A 21,327-nucleotide genomic window follows, 5' to 3' on the forward strand; every position below is an offset into this window, starting at 1 on the left:
AGTGCAGGGATTAATAAAAAAAATGGTCAGATTGGTCTTTGATCATATTTGCTATGATTAGGCAATTTGAGTAAGTGTTTAAGGCTTACGGCCACACCAGCTTGAGAACGTCCAATCTCATCTGACCTTGGAAGCTGAACAACTTTGGGCCTGGATAGTACTGAGGTGGGACCCTACCTAGGAATACCAGGTGCTGTAAGCTTTTCTTGCATCACTTTAATTTACTTTCAAGCTGACATGCTCAAATGTGAAGTGCAGTGATTAATAAAAAAAACTATCTGTTAGCAGCTTGGACTACGAGATGCTGTAAGCTTCTCTTGCATCACTTTAATTTACTTTTAAGATGACATGCTAGGATGTGAAGTGCAGTGATTAATCAACAAACTATCTGTTAGCAGCTTGGACTACGAGATGCTGTAAGCTTCTCTTGCATCACTTTAATTTACTTTTAAGATGACATGCTAGGATGTGAAGTGCAGTGATTAATTAAAAAAAACTATCTGTTAGCACCTGGGAATAGCAGATGCTGTAAGTTTTTGTTGCATCACTTTAATTTAATCTGCAACTGACATGCTTGTATGTGAAGTGTACAGATTAAATAGAAATCTTTTAGTACCAGGGAATAGCAGGTGCTGTAAGATTTTATTGCATCCCTTTAATTTATGTTCAAGCTATCATGTTCAAATTTGAAGTGCAGTGAATAATTAAATCAAACTATCTGCTAGCACCTGGGAATAGCAGATGCTGTAAGTTTTTATTGCATCACTTTAATTTACTCTCCAACTGACATGCTTGAATGTGAAGTGCAGTGATTAATAAAAAAACTGTCTGTTAGTGCCTCCGTATACCAGATGTTGTAATCTTTTATTGCATCATTTAATTTACTTTCAAGATAACATTCTACAATGTCAAGTGCAGGGATTAATAAAAAAAATTGTCAGATTGGTCTTTGATCATATTTGCTATGATTAGGCAATTTGAGTAAGTGTTTAAGGCTTACGGCCATACCAGCTTGAGAACGTCCAATCTCATCTGACCTTGGAAGCTGAACAACTTTGGGCCTGGATAGTACTGAGGTGGGACCCTACCTAGGAATACCAGGTGCTGTAAGCTTTTCTTGCATCACTTTAATTTACTTTCAAGCTGACATGCTCAAATGTGAAGTGCAGTGATTAATAAAAAAAACTATCTGTTAGCACCTGGGAATAGCAGATGCTGTAAATTTTTGTTGCATCACTTTAATTTAATCTGCAACTGACATGCTTGTATGTGAAGTGTACAGATTAAATAGAATTTTTTTAGTACCAGGGAATAGCAGGTGCTGTAAGATTTTATTGCATTCCTTTAATTTATGTTCAAGCTATCATGTTCAAATTTGAAGTGCAGTGAATAATTAAATCAAACTATCTGTTAGCACCTGGGAATAGCAGATGCTGTAAGTTTTTGTTGCATCACTTTAATTTAATCTGCAACTGACATGCTTGTATGTGAAGTGTACAAATTAAATAGAAATCTTTTAGTACCAGGGAATAGCAGGTGCTGTAAGATTTTATTGCATCCCTTTAATTTATGTTCAAGCTATCATGTTCAAATTTGAAGTGCAATGAATAATTAAATCAAACTATCTGTTAGCACCTGGGAATAGCAGATGCTGTAAGTTTTTATTGCATCACTTTAATTTACTCTCCAACTGACATGCTTGAATGTGAAGTGCAGTGATTAATAAAAAAACTGTTAGTTAGTGCCTCCGTATACCAGATGTTGTAATCTTTTATTGCATCATTTAATTTACTTTCAAGATAACATTCTAGAATGTCAAGTGCAGGGATTAATAAAAAAAAATTGTCAGATTGGTCTTTGGTCATATTTGCTATGATTAGGCAATTTGAGTAAGTGTTTAAGGCTTACGGCCACACCAGCTTGAGAACGTCCAATCTCATCTGACCTTGGAAGCTGAACAACTTTGGGCCTGGATAGTACTGAGGTGGGACCCTACCTAGGAATACCAGGTGCTGTAAGCTTTTCTTGCATCACTTTAATTTACTTTCAAGCTGACATGCTCAAATGTGAAGTGCAGTGATTAATAAAAAAAACTATCTGTTAGCACATGGGAATAGCAGATGCTGTAAGTTTTTTTTGCATCACTTTCATTTACTCTCCAACTCACATGCCTGAATGTGAAGTGCAGTGATTCATCAAAAAACTATCTGTTAGCAGCTTGGACTACGAGATGCTGTAAGCTTCTCTTGCATCACTTTACTTTACTTTTAAGATGACATGCTAGGATGTGAAGTGCAGTGATTAATTTAAAAAAAACTATCTGTTAGCACCTGGGAATAGCAGATGCTGTAAGTTTTTGTTGCATCACTTTAATTTAATCTGCAACTGACATGCTTGTATGTGAAGTGTACAGATTAAATAGAAATCTTTTAGTACCAGGGAATAGCAGGTGCTGTAAGATTTTATTGCATCCCTTTAATTTATGTTCAAGCTATCATGTTCAAATTTGAAGTGCAGTGAATAATTAAATCAAACTATCTGTTAGCACCTGTAAAAAGCAGATGCTGTAAGTTTTTGTTGCATCACTTTAATTTAATCTGCAACTGACATGCTTGTATGTGAAGTGTACAAATTAAATAGAAATCTTTTAGTACCAGGGAATAGCAGGTGCTGTAAGATTTTATTGCATCCCTTTAATTTATGTTCAAGCTATCATGTTCAAATTTGAAGTGCAGTGAATAATTAAATCAAACTATCTGTTAGCACCTGGGAATAGCAGATGCTGTAAGTTTTTGTTGCATCACTTTAATTTAATCTGCAACTGACATGCTTGTATGTGAAGTGTACAAATTAAATAGAAATCTTTTAGTACCAGGGAATAGCAGGTGCTGTAAGATTTTATTGCATCCCTTTAATTTATGTTCAAGCTATCATGTTCAAATTTGAAGTGCAGTGAATAATTAAATCAAACTAACTGTTAGCACCTGGGAATAGCAGATGCTGTAAGTTTTTATTGCATCACTTTAATTTACTCTCCAACTGACATGCTTGAATGTGAAGTGCAGTGATTAATAAAAAAACTGTCAGTTAGTGCCTCCGTATACCAGATGTTGTAATCTTTTATTGCATCATTTAATTTACTTTCAAGATAACATTCTAGAATGTCAAGTGCAGGGATTAATAAAAAAAAATTGTCAGATTGGTCTTTGGTCATATTTGCTATGATTAGGCAATTTGAGTAAGTGTTTAAGGCTTACGGCCACACCAGCTTGAGAACGTCCAATCTCATCTGACCTTGGAAGCTGAACAACTTTGGGCCTGGATAGTACTGAGGTGGGACCCTACCTAGGAATACCAGGTGCTGTAAGCTTTTCTTGCATCACTTTAATTTACTTTCAAGCTGACATGCTCAAATGTGAAGTGCAGTGATTAATAAAAAAAACTATCTGTTAGCACATGGGAATAGCAGATGCTGTAAGTTTTTTTTGCATCACTTTCATTTACTCTCCAACTCACATGCGTGAATGTGAAGTGCAGTGATTCATCAAAAAACTATCTGTTAGCAGCTTGGACTACGAGATGCTGTAAGCTTCTCTTGCATCACTTTACTTTACTTTTAAGATGACATGCTAGGATGTGAAGTGCAGTGATTAATTTAAAAAAAACTATCTGTTAGCACCTGGGAATAGCAGATGCTGTAAGTTTTTGTTGCATCACTTTAATTTAATCTGCAACTGACATGCTTGTATGTGAAGTGTACAGATTAAATAGAAATCTTTTAGTACCAGGGAATAGCAGGTGCTGTAAGATTTTATTGCATCCCTTTAATTTATGTTCAAGCTATCATGTTCAAATTTGAAGTGCAGTGAATAATTAAATCAAACTATCTGTTAGCACCTGTAAAAAGCAGATGCTGTAAGTTTTTGTTGCATCACTTTAATTTAATCTGCAACTGACATGCTTGTATGTGAAGTGTACAAATTAAATAGAAATCTTTTAGTACCAGGGAATAGCAGGTGCTGTAAGATTTTATTGCATCCCTTTAATTTATGTTCAAGCTATCATGTTCAAATTTGAAGTGCAGTGAATAATTAAATCAAACTATCTGCTAGCACCTGGGAATAGCAGATGCTGTAAGTTTTTATTGCATCACTTTAATTTACTCTCCAACTGACATGCTTGAATGTGAAGTGCAGTGATTAATAAAAAAACTGTCTGTTAGTGCGTCCGTATACCAGATGTTGTAATCTTTTATTGCATCATTTAATTTACTTTCAAGATAACATTCTACAATGTCAAGTGCAGGGATTAATAAAAAAAATTGTCAGATTGGTCTTTGATCATATTTGCTATGATTAGGCAATTTGAGTAAGTGTTTAAGGCTTACGGCCACACCAGCTTGAGAACGTCCAATCTCATCTGACCTTGGAAGCTGAACAACTTTGGGCCTGGATAGTACTGAGGTGGGACCCTACCTAGGAATACCAGGTGCTGTAATCTTTTCTTGCATCACTTTAATTTACTTTCAAGCTGACATGCTCAAATGTGAAGTGCAGTGATTAATAAAAAAAACTATCTGTTAGCACCTGGGAATAGCAGATGCTGTAAGTTTTTTTTGCATCACTTTCATTTACTCTCCAACTCACATGCCTGAATGTGAAGTGCAGTGATTCATCAAAAAACTATCTGTTAGCAGCTTGGACTACGAGATGCTGTAAGCTTCTCTTGCATCACTTTAATTTACTTTTAAGATGAAATGCTAGGATGTGAAGTGCAGTGATTAATTAAAAAAAACTATCTGTTAGCACCTGGGAATAGCAGATGCTGTAAGTTTTTGTTGCATCACTTTAATTTAATCTGCAACTGACATGCTTGTATGTGAAGTGTACAGATTAAATAGAAATCTTTTAGTACCAGGGAATAGCAGGTGCTGTAAGATTTTATTGCATCCCTTTAATTTATGTTCAAGCTATCATGTTCAAATTTGAAGTGCAGTGAATAATTAAATCAAACTATCTGCTAGCACCTGGGAATAGCAGATGCTGTAAGTTTTTATTGCATCACTTTAATTTACTCTCCAACTGACATGCTTGAATGTGAAGTGCAGTGATTAATAAAAAAACTGTCTGTTAGTGCCTCCGTATACCAGATGTTGTAATCTTTTATTGCATCATTTAATTTACTTTCAAGATAACATTCTACAATGTCAAGTGCAGGGATTAATAAAAAAAATTGTCAGATTGGTCTTTGATCATATTTGCTATGATTAGGCAATTTGAGTAAGTGTTTAAGGCTTACGGCCATACCAGCTTGAGAACGTCCAATCTCATCTGACCTTGGAAGCTGAACAACTTTGGGCCTGGATAGTACTGAGGTGGGACCCTACCTAGGAATACCAGGTGCTGTAAGCTTTTCTTGCATCACTTTAATTTACTTTCAAGCTGACATGCTCAAATGTGAAGTGCAGTGATTAATAAAAAAAACTATCTGTTAGCACCTGGGAATAGCAGATGCTGTAAATTTTTGTTGCATCACTTTAATTTAATCTGCAACTGACATGCTTGTATGTGAAGTGTACAGATTAAATAGAATTTTTTTAGTACCAGGGAATAGCAGGTGCTGTAAGATTTTATTGCATCCCTTTAATTTATGTTCAAGCTATCATGTTCAAATTTGAAGTGCAGTGAATAATTAAATCAAACTATCTGTTAGCACCTGGGAATAGCAGATGCTGTAAGTTTTTGTTGCATCACTTTAATTTAATCTGCAACTGACATGCTTGTATGTGAAGTGTACAAATTAAATAGAAATCTTTTAGTACCAGGGAATAGCAGGTGCTGTAAGATTTTATTGCATCCCTTTAATTTATGTTCAAGCTATCATGTTCAAATTTGAAGTGCAATGAATAATTAAATCAAACTATCTGTTAGCACCTGGGAATAGCAGATGCTGTAAGTTTTTATTGCATCACTTTAATTTACTCTCCAACTGACATGCTTGAATGTGAAGTGCAGTGATTAATAAAAAAACTGTTAGTTAGTGCCTCCGTATACCAGATGTTGTAATCTTTTATTGCATCATTTAATTTACTTTCAAGATAACATTCTAGAATGTCAAGTGCAGGGATTAATAAAAAAAAATTGTCAGATTGGTCTTTGGTCATATTTGCTATGATTAGGCAATTTGAGTAAGTGTTTAAGGCTTACGGCCACACCAGCTTGAGAACGTCCAATCTCATCTGACCTTGGAAGCTGAACAACTTTGGGCCTGGATAGTACTGAGGTGGGACCCTACCTAGGAATACCAGGTGCTGTAAGCTTTTCTTGCATCACTTTAATTTACTTTCAAGCTGACATGCTCAAATGTGAAGTGCAGTGATTAATAAAAAAAACTATCTGTTAGCACATGGGAATAGCAGATGCTGTAAGTTTTTTTTGCATCACTTTCATTTACTCTCCAACTCACATGCCTGAATGTGAAGTGCAGTGATTCATCAAAAAACTATCTGTTAGCAGCTTGGACTACGAGATGCTGTAAGCTTCTCTTGCATCACTTTACTTTACTTTTAAGATGACATGCTAGGATGTGAAGTGCAGTGATTAATTTAAAAAAAACTATCTGTTAGCACCTGGGAATAGCAGATGCTGTAAGTTTTTGTTGCATCACTTTAATTTAATCTGCAACTGACATGCTTGTATGTGAAGTGTACAGATTAAATAGAAATCTTTTAGTACCAGGGAATAGCAGGTGCTGTAAGATTTTATTGCATCCCTTTAATTTATGTTCAAGCTATCATGTTCAAATTTGAAGTGCAGTGAATAATTAAATCAAACTATCTGTTAGCACCTGTAAAAAGCAGATGCTGTAAGTTTTTGTTGCATCACTTTAATTTAATCTGCAACTGACATGCTTGTATGTGAAGTGTACAAATTAAATAGAAATCTTTTAGTACCAGGGAATAGCAGGTGCTGTAAGATTTTATTGCATCCCTTTAATTTATGTTCAAGCTATCATGTTCAAATTTGAAGTGCAGTGAATAATTAAATCAAACTATCTGCTAGCACCTGGGAATAGCAGATGCTGTAAGTTTTTATTGCATCACTTTAATTTACTCTCCAACTGACATGCTTGAATGTGAAGTGCAGTGATTAATAAAAAAACTGTCTGTTAGTGCGTCCGTATACCAGATGTTGTAATCTTTTATTGCATCATTTAATTTACTTTCAAGATAACATTCTACAATGTCAAGTGCAGGGATTAATAAAAAAAATTGTCAGATTGGTCTTTGATCATATTTGCTATGATTAGGCAATTTGAGTAAGTGTTTAAGGCTTACGGCCATACCAGCTTGAGAACGTCCAATCTCATCTGACCTTGGAAGCTGAACAACTTTGGGCCTGGATAGTACTGAGGTGGGACCCTACCTAGGAATACCAGGTGCTGTAAGCTTTTCTTGCATCACTTTAATTTACTTTCAAGCTGACATGCTCAAATGTGAAGTGCAGTGATTAATAAAAAAAACTATCTGTTAGCACCTGGGAATAGCAGATGCTGTAAATTTTTGTTGCATCACTTTAATTTAATCTGCAACTGACATGCTTGTATGTGAAGTGTACAGATTAAATAGAATTTTTTTAGTACCAGGGAATAGCAGGTGCTGTAAGATTTTATTGCATCCCTTTAATTTATGTTCAAGCTATCATGTTCAAATTTGAAGTGCAGTGAATAATTAAATCAAACTATCTGTTAGCACCTGGGAATAGCAGATGCTGTAAGTTTTTGTTGCATCACTTTAATTTAATCTGCAACTGACATGCTTGTATGTGAAGTGTACAAATTAAATAGAAATCTTTTAGTACCAGGGAATAGCAGGTGCTGTAAGATTTTATTGCATCCCTTTAATTTATGTTCAAGCTATCATGTTCAAATTTGAAGTGCAGTGAATAATTAAATCAAACTAACTGTTAGCACCTGGGAATAGCAGATGCTGTAAGTTTTTATTGCATCACTTTAATTTACTCTCCAACTGACATGCTTGAATGTGAAGTGCAGTGATTAATAAAAAAACTGTCAGTTAGTGCCTCCGTATACCAGATGTTGTAATCTTTTATTGCATCATTTAATTTACTTTCAAGATAACATTCTAGAATGTCAAGTGCAGGGATTAATAAAAAAAAATTGTCAGATTGGTCTTTGGTCATATTTGCTATGATTAGGCAATTTGAGTAAGTGTTTAAGGCTTACGGCCACACCAGCTTGAGAACGTCCAATCTCATCTGACCTTGGAAGCTGAACAACTTTGGGCCTGGATAGTACTGAGGTGGGACCCTACCTAGGAATACCAGGTGCTGTAAGCTTTTCTTGCATCACTTTAATTTACTTTCAAGCTGACATGCTCAAATGTGAAGTGCAGTGATTAATAAAAAAAACTATCTGTTAGCACATGGGAATAGCAGATGCTGTAAGTTTTTTTTGCATCACTTTCATTTACTCTCCAACTCACATGCGTGAATGTGAAGTGCAGTGATTCATCAAAAAACTATCTGTTAGCAGCTTGGACTACGAGATGCTGTAAGCTTCTCTTGCATCACTTTACTTTACTTTTAAGATGACATGCTAGGATGTGAAGTGCAGTGATTAATTTAAAAAAAACTATCTGTTAGCACCTGGGAATAGCAGATGCTGTAAGTTTTTGTTGCATCACTTTAATTTAATCTGCAACTGACATGCTTGTATGTGAAGTGTACAGATTAAATAGAAATCTTTTAGTACCAGGGAATAGCAGGTGCTGTAAGATTTTATTGCATCCCTTTAATTTATGTTCAAGCTATCATGTTCAAATTTGAAGTGCAGTGAATAATTAAATCAAACTATCTGTTAGCACCTGTAAAAAGCAGATGCTGTAAGTTTTTGTTGCATCACTTTAATTTAATCTGCAACTGACATGCTTGTATGTGAAGTGTACAAATTAAATAGAAATCTTTTAGTACCAGGGAATAGCAGGTGCTGTAAGATTTTATTGCATCCCTTTAATTTATGTTCAAGCTATCATGTTCAAATTTGAAGTGCAGTGAATAATTAAATCAAACTATCTGCTAGCACCTGGGAATAGCAGATGCTGTAAGTTTTTATTGCATCACTTTAATTTACTCTCCAACTGACATGCTTGAATGTGAAGTGCAGTGATTAATAAAAAAACTGTCTGTTAGTGCGTCCGTATACCAGATGTTGTAATCTTTTATTGCATCATTTAATTTACTTTCAAGATAACATTCTACAATGTCAAGTGCAGGGATTAATAAAAAAAATTGTCAGATTGGTCTTTGATCATATTTGCTATGATTAGGCAATTTGAGTAAGTGTTTAAGGCTTACGGCCACACCAGCTTGAGAACGTCCAATCTCATCTGACCTTGGAAGCTGAACAACTTTGGGCCTGGATAGTACTGAGGTGGGACCCTACCTAGGAATACCAGGTGCTGTAATCTTTTCTTGCATCACTTTAATTTACTTTCAAGCTGACATGCTCAAATGTGAAGTGCAGTGATTAATAAAAAAAACTATCTGTTAGCACCTGGGAATAGCAGATGCTGTAAGTTTTTTTTGCATCACTTTCATTTACTCTCCAACTCACATGCCTGAATGTGAAGTGCAGTGATTCATCAAAAAACTATCTGTTAGCAGCTTGGACTACGAGATGCTGTAAGCTTCTCTTGCATCACTTTAATTTACTTTTAAGATGAAATGCTAGGATGTGAAGTGCAGTGATTAATAAAAAAAAACTATCTGTTAGCACCTGGGAATAGCAGATGCTGTAAATTTTTGTTGCATCACTTTAATTTAATCTACAACTGACATGCTTGTATGTGAAGTGTACAGATTAAATAGAAATCTTTTAGTACCAGGGAATAGCAGGTGCTGTAAGATTTTATTGCATCCCTTTAATTTATGTTCAAGCTATCATGTTCAAATTTGAAGTGCAGTGAATAATTAAATCAAACTATCTGTTAGCACCTGGGAATAGCAGATGCTGTAAGTTTTTATTGCATCACTTTAATTTACTCTCCAACTGACATGCTTGAATGTGAAGTGCAGTGATTAAAAAAAAACTGTCTGTTAGTGCCTCCGTATACCAGATGTTGTAATCTTTTATTGCATCATTTAATTTACTTTCAAGATAACATTCTAGAATGTCAAGTGCAGGGATTAATAAAAAAAAATTGTCAGATTGGTCTTTGATCATATTTGCTATGATTAGGCAATTTGAGTAAGTGTTTAAGGCTTACGGCCACACCAGCTTGAGAACGTCCAATCTCATCTGACCTTGGAAGCTGAACAACTTTGGGCCTGGTTAGTACTGAGGTGGGACCCTACCTAGGAATACCAGGTGCTGTAATCTTTTCTTGCATCACTTTAATTTACTTTCAAGCTGACATGCTCAAATGTGAAGTGCAGTGATTAATAAAAAAAACTATCTGTTCGCACCTGGGAATAGCAGATGCTGTAATTTTTTGTTGCATCACTTTAATTTAATCTGCAACTGACATGCTTGTATGTGAAGTGTACAGATTAAATAGAAATCTTTTAGTACCAGGGAATAGCAGGTGCTGTAAGATTTTATTGCATCCCTTTAATTTATATTCAAGCTATCATGTTCAAATTTGAAGTGCAGTGAATAATTAAATCAAACTATCTGTTAGCACCTGGGAATAGCAGATGCTGTAAGTTTTTGATGCATCACTTTAATTTAATCTGCAACTGACATGCTTGTATGTGAAGTGTACAGATTAAATAGAAATCTTTTAGTAACAGGGAATAGCAGGTGCTGTAAGATTTTATTGCATCCCTTTAATTTATGTTCAAGCTATCATGTTCAAATTTGAAGTGCAGTGAATAATTAAATCAAACTATCTGCTAGCACCTGGGAATAGCAGATGCTGTAAGTTTTTATTGCATCACTTTAATTTACTCTCCAACTGACATGCTTGAATGTGAAGTGCAGTGATTAATAAAAAAACTGTCTGTTAGTGCCTCCGTATACCAGATGTTGTAAGCTTTTATTGCATCATTTAATTTACTTTCAAGATAACATTCTACAATGTCAAGTGCAGGGATTAATAAAAAAAATTGTCAGATTGGTCTTTGATCATATTTGCTATGATTAGGCAATTTGAGTAAGTGTTTAAGGCTTACGGCCACACCAGTTTGAGAACGTCCAATCTCATCTGACCTTGGAAGCTGAACAACTTTGGGCCTGGATAGTACTGAGGTGGGACCCTACCTAGGAATACCAGGTGCTGTAAGCTTTTCTTGCATCACTTTAATTTACTTTCAAGCTGACATGCTCAAATGTGAAGTGCAGTGATTAATAAAAAAAAACTATCTGTTAGCACCTGGGAATAGCAGATGCTGTAATTTTTTTTTGCATCACTTTCATTTACTCTCCAACTCACATGCCTGAACGTGAAGTGCAGTGATTCATCAAAAAACTATCTGTTAGCAGCTTGGACTACGAGATGCTGTAAGCTTCTCTTGCATCACTTTAATTTACTTTTAAGATGACATGCTAGGATGTGAAGTGCAGTGATTAATTAAAAAAAAACTATCTGTTAGCACCTGGGAATAGCAGATGCTGTAAATTTTTGTTGCATCACTTTAATTTAATCTGCAACTGACATGCTTGTATGTGAAGTGTACAGATTAAATAGAAATCTTTTAGTACCAGGGAATAGCAGGTGCTGTAAGATTTTATTGCATCCCTTTAATTTATGTTCAAGCTATCATGTTCAAATTTGAAGTGCAGTGAATAATTAAATCAAACTATCTGTTAGCACCTGGGAATAGCAGATGCTGTACGTTTTTGATGCATCACTTTAATTTAATCTGCAACTGACATGCTTGTATGTGAAGTGTACAGATTAAATAGTAATCTTTTAGTAACAGGGAATAGCAGGTGCTGTAAGATTTTATTGCATCCCTTTAATTTATGTTCAAGCTATCATGTTCAAATTTGAAGTGCAGTGAATAATTAAATCAAACTATCTGCTAGCACCTGGGAATAGCAGATGCTGTAAGTTTTTATTGCATCACTTTAATTTACTCTCCAACTGACATGCTTGAATGTGAAGTGCAGTGATTAATAAAAAAACTGTCTGTTAGTGCCTCCGTATACCAGATGTTGTAAGCTTTTATTGCATCATTTAATTTACTTTCAAGATAACATTCTACAATGTCAAGTGCAGGGATTAATAAAAAAAATTGTCAGATTGGTCTTTGATCATATTTGCTATGATTAGGCAATTTGAGTAAGTGTTTAAGGCTTACGGCCACACCAGCTTGAGAACGTCCAATCTCATCTGACCTTGGAAGCTGAACAACTTTGGGCCTGGATAGTACTGAGGTGGGACCCTACCTAGGAATACCAGGTGCTGTAAGCTTTTCTTGCATCACTTTAATTTACTTTCAAGCTGACATGCTCAAATGTGAAGTGCAGTGATTAATAAAAAAAAACTATCTGTTAGCACCTGGGAATAGCAGATGCTGTAATTTTTTTTTGCATCACTTTCATTTACTCTCCAACTCACATGCCTGAACGTGAAGTGCAGTGATTCATCAAAAAACTATCTGTTAGCAGCTTGGACTACGAGATGCTGTAAGCTTCTCTTGCATCACTTTAATTTACTTTTAAGATGACATGCTAGGATGTGAAGTGCAGTGATTAATTAAAAAAAAACTATCTGTTAGCACCTGGGAATAGCAGATGCTGTAAATTTTTGTTGCATCATTTTAATTTAATCTGCAACTGACATGCTTGTATGTGAAGTGTACAGATTAAATAGAAATCTTTTAGTACCAGGGAATAGCAGGTGCTGTAAGATTTTATTGCATCCCTTTAATTTATGTTCAAGCTATCATGTTCAAATTTGAAGTGCAGTGAATAATTAAATCAAACTATCTGTTAGCACCTGGGAATAGCAGATGCTGTAAGTTTTTGATGCATCACTTTAATTTAATCTGCAACTGACATGCTTGTATGTGAAGTGTACAGATTAAATAGTAATCTTTTAGTAACAGGGAATAGCAGGTGCTGTAAGATTTTATTGCATCCCTTTAATTTATGTTCAAGCTATCATGTTCAAATTTGAAGTGCAGTGAATAATTAAATCAAACTATCTGCTAGCACCTGGGAATAGCAGATGCTGTAAGTTTTTATTGCATCACTTTAATTTACTCTCCAACTGACATGCTTGAATGTGAAGTGCAGTGATTAATAAAAAAACTGTCTGTTAGTGCCTCCGTATACCAGATGTTGTAAGCTTTTATTGCATCATTTAATTTACTTTCAAGATAACATTCTACAATGTCAAGTGCAGGGATTAATAAAAAAAATTGTCAGATTGGTCTTTGATCATATTTGCTATGATTAGGCAATTTGAGTAAGTCTTTAAGGCTTACGGCCACACCAGCTTGAGAACCCCCAATCTCATCTGACCTTGGAAGCTGAACAACTTTGGGCCTGCATAGTACTGAGGTGGGACCCTACCTAGGAATACCAGGTGCTGTAAGCTTTTCTTGCATCACTTCAATTTACTTTCAAGCTGACATGCTCAAATGTGAAGTGCAGTGATTAATAAAAAAAACTATCTGTTAGCACATGGGAATAGCAGATGCTGTAAGTTTTTTTTGCATCACTTTCATTTACTCTCCAACTCACATGCCTGAATGTGAAGTGCAGTGATTCATCAAAAAACTATCTGTTAGCAGCTTGGACTACGAGATGCTGTAAGCTTCTCTTCCATCACTTTAATTTACTTTTAAGATGACATGCTAGGATGTGAAGTGCAGTGATTAATTAAAAAAAAACTATCTGTTAGCACCTGGGAATAGCAGATGCTGTAAGTTTTTGTTGCATCACTTTAATTTAATCTGCAACTGACATGCTTGTATGTGAAGTGTACAAATTAAATAGAAATCTTTTAGTACCAGGGAATAGCAGGTGCTGTAAGATTTTATTGCATCCCTTTAATTTATGTTCAAGCTATCATGTTCAAATTTGAAGTGCAGTGAATAATTAAATCAAGCTATCTGTTCGCACCTGGGAATAGCAGATGCTGTACGTTTTTATTGCATCACTTTAATTTACTCTCCAACTGACATGCTTGAATGTGAAGTGCAGTGATTAATAAAAAAACTGTCTGTTAGTGCCTCCGTATACCAGATGTTGTAATCTTTTATTGCATCATTTAATTTACTTTCAAGATAACATTCTAGAATGTCAAGTGCAGGGATTAATAAAAAAAAATTGTCAGATTGGTCTTTGATCATATTTGCTATGATTAGGCAATTTGAGTAAGTGTTTAAGGCTTACGGCCACACCAGCTTGAGAACCCCCAATCTCATCTGACCTTGGAAGCTGAACAACTTTGGGCCTGCATAGTACTGAGGTGGGACCCTACCTAGGAATACCAGGTGCTGTAAGCTTTTCTTGCATCACTTTAATTTACTTTCAAGCTGACATGCTCAAATGTGAAGTGCAGTGATTAATAAAAAAAACTATCTGTTAGCACATGGGAATAGCAGATGCTGTAAGTTTTTTTTGCATCACTTTCATTTACTCTCCAACTCACATGCCTGAATGTGAAGTGCAGTGATTCATCAAAAAACTATCTGTTAGCAGCTTGGACTACGAGATGCTGTAAGCTTCTCTTCCATCACTTTAATTTACTTTTAAGATGACATGCTAGGATGTGAAGTGCAGTGATTAATTAAAAAAAAACTATCTGTTAGCACCTGGGAATAGCAGATGCTGTAAGTTTTTGATGCATCACTTTAATTTAATCTGCAACTGACATGCTTGTATGTGAAGTGTGCAGATTAAATAGAAATCTTTTAGTAACAGGGAATAGCAGGTGCTGTAAGATTTTATTGCATCCCTTTAATTTATGTTCAAGCTATCATGTTCAAATTTGAAGTGCAGTGAATAATTAAATCAAACTATCTGCTAGCACCTGGGAATAGCAGATGCTGTAAGTTTTTATTGCATCACTTTAATTTACTCTCCAACTGACATGCTTGAATGTGAAGTGCAGTGATTAATAAAAAAACTGTCTGTTAGTGCCTCCGTATACCAGATGTTGTAATCTTTTATTGCATCATTTAATTTACTTTCAAGATAACATTCTAGAATGTCAAGTGCAGGGATTAATAAAAAAAAATTGTCAGATTGGTCTTTGATCATATTTGCTATGATCAGGCAATTTGAGTAAGTGTTTAAGGCTTACGGCCACACCAGCTTGAGAACGTCCAATCTCATCTGACCTTGGAAGCTGAACAACTTTGGGCCTGGATAGTACTGAGGTGGGACCCTACCTAGGAATACCAGGTGCTGTAAGCTTGTCTTGCATCACTTTAATTTACTTTCAAGCTGACATGCTCAAATATGAAGTGCAGTGATTAATAAAAAAAACTATCTGTTAGCACATGGGAATAGCAGATGCTGTAAGTTTTTTTTGCATCACTTTCATTTACTCTCCAACTCACATGCCTGATTGTGAAGTGCAGTGATTCATCAAAAAACTATCTGTTAGCAGCTTGGACTACGAGATGCTGTAAGCTTCTCTTGCATCACTTTAATTTACTTTTAAGATGACATGCTAGGATGTGAAGTGCAGTGATTAATTAAAAAAAACTATCTGTTAGCACCTGGGAATAGCAGATGCTGTAAGTTTTTGTTGCATCACTTTAATTTAATCTGCAACTGACATGCTTGTATGTGAAGTGTACAGATTAAATAGAAATCTTTTAGTACCAGGGAATAGCAGGTGCTGTAAGATTTTATTGCATCCCTTTAATTTATGTTCAAGCTATCATGTTCAAATTTGAAGTGCAGTGAATAATTAAATCAAACTATCTGTTAGCACCTGTAAAAAGCAGATGCTGTAAGTTTTTGTTGCATCACTTTAATTTAATCTGCAACTGACATGCTTGAATGTGAAGTGCAGTGATTAATAAAAAAACTGTCTGTTAGTGCCTCCGTATACCAGATGTTGTAAGCGTTTATTGCATCATTTAATTTACTTTCAAGATAACATTCTACAATGTCAAGTGCAGGGATTAATAAAAAAAATTGTCAGATTGGTCTTTGATCATATTTGCTATGATCAGGCAATTTGAGTAAGTCTTTAAGGCTTATGGCCACACCAGCTTGAGAACCCCCAATCTCATCTGACCTTGGAAGCTGAACAACTTTGGGCCTGGATAGTACTGAGGTGGGACCCTACCTAGGAATACCAGGTGCTGTAAGATTTTCTTGCATCACTTTAATTTACTTTCAAGCTGACATGCTCAAATGTGAAGTGCAGTGATTAATAAAAAAAAAAACTATCTGTTAGCACATGGGAATAGCAGATGCTGTAAGTTTTTTTTGCATCACTTTCATTTACTCTCCAACTCACATGCCTGAACGTGAAGTGCAGTGATTCATCAAAAAACTATCTGTTAGCAGCTTGGACTAAGAGATGCTGTAAGCTTCTCTTGCATCACTTTAATTTACTTTTAAGATGACATGCTAGGATGTGAAGTGCAGTGATTAATTAAAAAAAAACTATCTGTTAGCACCTGGGAATAGCAGATGCTGTAAATTTTTGTTGCATCACTTTAATTTAATCTGCAACTGACATGCTTGTATGTGAAGTGTACAGATTAAATAGAAATCTTTTAGTACCAGGGAATAGCAGGTGCTGTAAGATTTTATTGCATCCCTTTAATTTATGTTCAAGCTATCATGTTCAAATTTGAAGTGCAGTGAATAATTAAATCAAACTGTCTGTTAGCACCTGGGAATAGCAGATGCTGTAAGTTTTTGATGCATCACTTTAATTTAATCTGCAACTGACATGCTTGTATGTGAAGTGTACAGATTAAATAGAAATCTTTTAGTAACAGGGAATAGCAGGTGCTGTAAGATTTTATTGCATCCCTTTAATTTATGTTCAAGCTATCATGTTCAAATTTGAAGTGCAGTGAATAATTAAATCAAACTATCTGCTAGCACCTGGGAATAGCAGATGCTGTAAGTTTTTATTGCATCACTTTAATTTACTCTCCAACTGACATGCTTGAATGTGAAGTGCAGTGATTAATAAAAAAACTGTCTGTTAGTGCCTCCGTATACCAGATGTTGTAAGCTATTATTGCATCATTTAATTTACTTTCAAGATAATATTCTACAATGTCAAGTGCAGGGATTAATAAAAAAAATTGTCAGATTGGTCTTTGATCATATTTGCTATGATTAGGCAATTTGAGTAAGTGTTTAAGGCTTACGGCCACACCAGCTTGAGAACGTCCAATCTCATCTGACCTTGGAAGCTGAACAACTTTGGGCCTGGATAGTACTGAGGTGGGACCCTACCTAGGAATACCAGGTGCTGTAAGCTTTTCTTGCATCACTTTAATTTACTTTCAAGCTGACATGCTCAAATGTGAAGTGCAGTGATTAATAAAAAAAAACTATCTGTTAGCACCTGGGAATAGCAGATGCTGTAATTTTTTTTTGCATCACTTTCATTTACTCTCCAACTCACATGCCTGAACGTGAAGTGCAGTGATTCATCAAAAAACTATCTGTTAGCAGCTTGGACTACGAGATGCTGTAAGCTTCTCTTGCATCACTTTAATTTACTTTTAAGATGACATGCTAGGATGTGAAGTGCAGTGATTAATTAAAAAAAAACTATCTGTTAGCACCTGGGAATAGCAGATGCTGTAAATTTTTGTTGCATCACTTTAATTTAATCTGCAACTGACATGCTTGTATGTGAAGTGTACAGATTAAATAGAAATCTTTTAGTACCAGGGAATAGCAGGTGCTGTAAGATTTTATTGCATCCCTTTAATTTATGTTCAAGCTATCATGTTCAAATTTGAAGTGCAGTGAATAATTAAATCAAACTATCTGTTAGCACCTGGGAATAGCAGATGCTGTAAGTTTTTGATGCATCACTTTAATTTAATCTGCAACTGACATGCTTGTATGTGAAGTGTACAGATTAAATAGAAATCTTTTAGTAACAGGGAATAGCAGGTGCTGTAAGATTTTATTGCATCCCTTTAATTTATGTTCAAGCTATCATGTTCAAATTTGAAGTGCAGTGAATAATTAAATCAAACTATCTGCTGGCACCTGGGAATAGCAGATGCAGTACGTTTTTATTGCATCACTTTAATTTACTCTCCAACTGACATGCTTGAATGTGAAGTGCAGTGATTAATAAAAAAACTGTCTGTTAGTGCCTCCGTATACCAGATGTTGTAAGCTTTTATTGCATCATTTAATTTACTTTCAAGATAACATTCTACAATGTCAAGTGCAGGGATTAATAAAAAAAATTGTCAGATTGGTCTTTGATCATATTTGCTATGATTAGGCAATTTGAGTAAGTCTTTAAGGCTTATGGCCACACCAGCTTGAGAACCCCCAATCTCATCTGACCTTGGAAGCTGAACAACTTTGGGCCTGGATAGTACTGAGGTGGGACCCTACCTAGGAATACCAGGTGCTGTAAGCTTTTCTTGCATCACTTTAATTTACTTTCAAGCTGACATGCTCAAATGTGAAGTGCAGTGATTAATAAAAAAAAACTATCTGTTAGCACATGGGAATAGCAGATGCTGTAAGTTTTTTTTGCATCACTTTCATTTACTCTCCAACTCACATGCCTGAATGTGAAGTGCAGTGATACATCAAAAAACTATCTGTTAGCAGCTTGGACTACGAGATGCTGTAAGCTTCTCTTGCATCACTTTAATTTACTTTTAAGATGACATGCTAGGATGTGAAGTGCAGTGATTAATTAAAAAAAAACTATCTGTTAGCACCTGGGAATAGCAGATGCTGTAAGTTTTTGTTGCATCACTTTAATTTAATCTGCAACTGACATGCTTGTATGTGAAGTGTACAAATTAAATAGAAATCTTTTAGTACCAGGGAATAGCAGGTGCTGTAAGATTTTATTGCATCCCTTTAATTTATGTTCAAGCTATCATGTTCAAATTTGAAGTGCAGTGAATAATTAAATCAAACTATCTGCTAGCACCTGGGAATAGCAGATGCTGTAAGTTTTTATTGCATCACTTTAATTTACTCTCCAACTGACATGCTTGAATGTGTAGTGCAGTGATTAAAAAAAAACTGTCTGTTAGTGCCTCCGTATACCAGATGTTGTAAGCTTTTATTGCATCATTTAATTTACTTTCAAGATAACATTCTAGAATGTCAAGTGCAGGGATTAATAAAAAAAATTGTCAGATTGGTCTTTGATCATATTTGCTATGATTAGGCAATTTGAGTAAGTGTTTAAGGCTTACGGCCACACCAGCTTGAGAACGTCCAATCTCATCTGACCTTGGAAGCTGAACAACTTTGGGCCTGGATAGTACTGAGGTGGGACCCTACCTAGGAATACCAGGTGCTGTAAGCTTTTCTTGCATCAATTTAATTTACTTTCAAGCTGACATGCTCAAATGTGAAGTGCAGTGATTAATAAAAAAAACTATCTGTTAGCACATGGGAATAGCAGATGCTGTAATTTTTTTTTGCATCACTTTCATTTACTCTCCAACTCACATGCCTGAATGTGAAGTGCAGTGATTCATCAAAAAACTATCTGTTAGCAGCTTGGACTACGAGATGCTGTAAGCTTCTCTTGCATCACTTTAATTTACTTTTGAGATGACATGCTAGGATGTGAAGTGCAGTGATTAATTAAAAAAAACTATCTGTTAGCACCTGGGAATAGCAGATGCTGTAAATTTTTGTTGCATCACTTTAATTTAATCTGCAACTGACATGCTTGTATGTGAAGTGTACAGATTAAATATAAATCTTTTAGTACCAGGGAATAGCAGGTGCTGTAAGATTTTATTGCATCCCTTTAATTTATGTTCAAGCTATCATGTTCAAATTTGAAGTGCAGTGAATAATTAAATCAAACTATCTGTTAGCACCTGTAAAAAGCAGATGCTGTAAGTTTTTGTTGCATAACTTTAATTTAATCTGCAACTGACATGCTTGTATGTGAAGTGTACAAATTAAATAGAAATCTTTTAGTACCAGGGAATAGCAGGTGCTGTAAGATTTTATTGCATCCCTTTAATTTATGTTCAGGCTATCATGTTCAAATTTGAAGTGCAGTGAATAATTAAATCAAACTATGTGCTAGCACCTGGGAATAGCAGATGCTGTAAGTTTTTATTTCATCACTTTAATTTACTCTCCAACTGACATGCTTGAATGTGAAGTGCAGTGATTAATAAAAAAACTGTCTGTTAGTGCCTCCGTATACCAGATGTTGTAAGCTTTTATTGCATCATTTAATTTACTTTCAAGATAACATTCTACAATGTCAAGTGCAGGGATTAATAAAAAAAATTGTCAGATTGGTCTTTGATCATATTTGCTATGATTAGGCAATTTGAGTAAGTGTTTAAGGCTTACGGCCACACCAGCTTAAGAACGTCCAATCTCATCTGACCTTGGAAGCTGAACAACTTTGGGCCTGGATAGTACTGAGGTGGGACCCTACCTAGGAATACCAGGTGCTGTAAGATTTTCTTGCATCACTTTAATTTACTTTCAAGCTGACATGCTCAAATGTGAAGTGCAGTGATTAATAAAAAAAAACTATCTGTTAGCACATGGGAATAGCAGATGCTGTAAGTTTTTTTTGCATCACTTTCATTTACTCTCCAACTCACATGCCTGAATGTGAAGTGCTGTGATACATCAAAAAACTATCTGTTAGCAGCTTGGACTACGAGATGCTGTAAGCTTCTCTTGCATCACTTTAATTTACTTTTAAGATGACATGCTAGGATGTGAAGTGCAGTGATTAATTAAAAAAAAACTATCTGTTAGCACCTGGGAATAGCAGATGCTGTAAGTTTTTGTTGCATCACTTTAATTTAATCTGCAACTGACATGCTTGTATGTGAAGTGTACAAATTAAATAGAAATCTTTTAGTACCAGGGAATAGCAGGTGCTGTAAGATTTTATTGCATCCCTTTAATTTATGTTCAAGCTATCATGTTCAAATTTGAAGTGCAGTGAATAATTAAATCAAACTATCTGTTAGCACCTGTAAAAAGCAGATGCTGTAAGTTTTTGTTGCATAACTTTAATTTAATCTGCAACTGACATGCTTGTATGTGAAGTGTACAAATTAAATAGAAATCTTTTAGTACCAGGGAATAGCAGGTGCTGTAAGATTTTATTGCATCCCTTTAATTTATGTTCAGGCTATCATGTTCAAATTTGAAGTGCAGTGA

General features: G+C 35.3%; 21 pseudogenes; all 21 read left to right on the top strand.

Moving 5' to 3' along the window:
* The first annotated feature begins 83 nt into the window (after positions 1-83).
* LOC145644524 (5S ribosomal RNA) lies at positions 84-202 on the top strand (annotated as a pseudogene).
* A 792-nt stretch (positions 203-994) lies between these two features.
* On the top strand, positions 995-1,113 carry LOC145643746 (5S ribosomal RNA; annotated as a pseudogene).
* Positions 1,114-1,902: 789 nt separating this feature from the next.
* On the top strand, positions 1,903-2,021 carry LOC145644525 (5S ribosomal RNA; annotated as a pseudogene).
* Positions 2,022-3,251: 1,230 nt separating this feature from the next.
* LOC145644527 (5S ribosomal RNA) lies at positions 3,252-3,370 on the top strand (annotated as a pseudogene).
* A 1,011-nt stretch (positions 3,371-4,381) lies between these two features.
* On the top strand, positions 4,382-4,500 carry LOC145644962 (5S ribosomal RNA; annotated as a pseudogene).
* Positions 4,501-5,292: 792 nt separating this feature from the next.
* Positions 5,293-5,411, top strand: LOC145643749 (5S ribosomal RNA; annotated as a pseudogene).
* Positions 5,412-6,200: 789 nt separating this feature from the next.
* LOC145644528 (5S ribosomal RNA) lies at positions 6,201-6,319 on the top strand (annotated as a pseudogene).
* A 1,011-nt stretch (positions 6,320-7,330) lies between these two features.
* Positions 7,331-7,449, top strand: LOC145643750 (5S ribosomal RNA; annotated as a pseudogene).
* A 789-nt stretch (positions 7,450-8,238) lies between these two features.
* On the top strand, positions 8,239-8,357 carry LOC145644529 (5S ribosomal RNA; annotated as a pseudogene).
* Positions 8,358-9,368: 1,011 nt separating this feature from the next.
* LOC145644963 (5S ribosomal RNA) lies at positions 9,369-9,487 on the top strand (annotated as a pseudogene).
* A 792-nt stretch (positions 9,488-10,279) lies between these two features.
* Positions 10,280-10,398, top strand: LOC145644833 (5S ribosomal RNA; annotated as a pseudogene).
* Positions 10,399-11,186: 788 nt separating this feature from the next.
* Positions 11,187-11,305, top strand: LOC145644193 (5S ribosomal RNA; annotated as a pseudogene).
* Positions 11,306-12,317: 1,012 nt separating this feature from the next.
* On the top strand, positions 12,318-12,436 carry LOC145644530 (5S ribosomal RNA; annotated as a pseudogene).
* Positions 12,437-13,448: 1,012 nt separating this feature from the next.
* Positions 13,449-13,567, top strand: LOC145644826 (5S ribosomal RNA; annotated as a pseudogene).
* Positions 13,568-14,361: 794 nt separating this feature from the next.
* Positions 14,362-14,480, top strand: LOC145644827 (5S ribosomal RNA; annotated as a pseudogene).
* A 794-nt stretch (positions 14,481-15,274) lies between these two features.
* LOC145644531 (5S ribosomal RNA) lies at positions 15,275-15,393 on the top strand (annotated as a pseudogene).
* Positions 15,394-16,185: 792 nt separating this feature from the next.
* On the top strand, positions 16,186-16,304 carry LOC145645074 (5S ribosomal RNA; annotated as a pseudogene).
* A 1,014-nt stretch (positions 16,305-17,318) lies between these two features.
* Positions 17,319-17,437, top strand: LOC145644533 (5S ribosomal RNA; annotated as a pseudogene).
* Positions 17,438-18,449: 1,012 nt separating this feature from the next.
* LOC145644275 (5S ribosomal RNA) lies at positions 18,450-18,568 on the top strand (annotated as a pseudogene).
* Positions 18,569-19,361: 793 nt separating this feature from the next.
* On the top strand, positions 19,362-19,480 carry LOC145644534 (5S ribosomal RNA; annotated as a pseudogene).
* A 1,010-nt stretch (positions 19,481-20,490) lies between these two features.
* LOC145645990 (5S ribosomal RNA) lies at positions 20,491-20,609 on the top strand (annotated as a pseudogene).
* Positions 20,610-21,327: the final 718 nt, after the last annotated feature.

The sequence above is a fragment of the Electrophorus electricus genome, chromosome 13, assembly GCF_041902795.1.
Source record: "Electrophorus electricus isolate QZ-2024a chromosome 13, ASM4190279v1, whole genome shotgun sequence".
In the NCBI taxonomy this organism is placed as follows: domain Eukaryota; kingdom Metazoa; phylum Chordata; class Actinopteri; order Gymnotiformes; family Gymnotidae; genus Electrophorus; species Electrophorus electricus.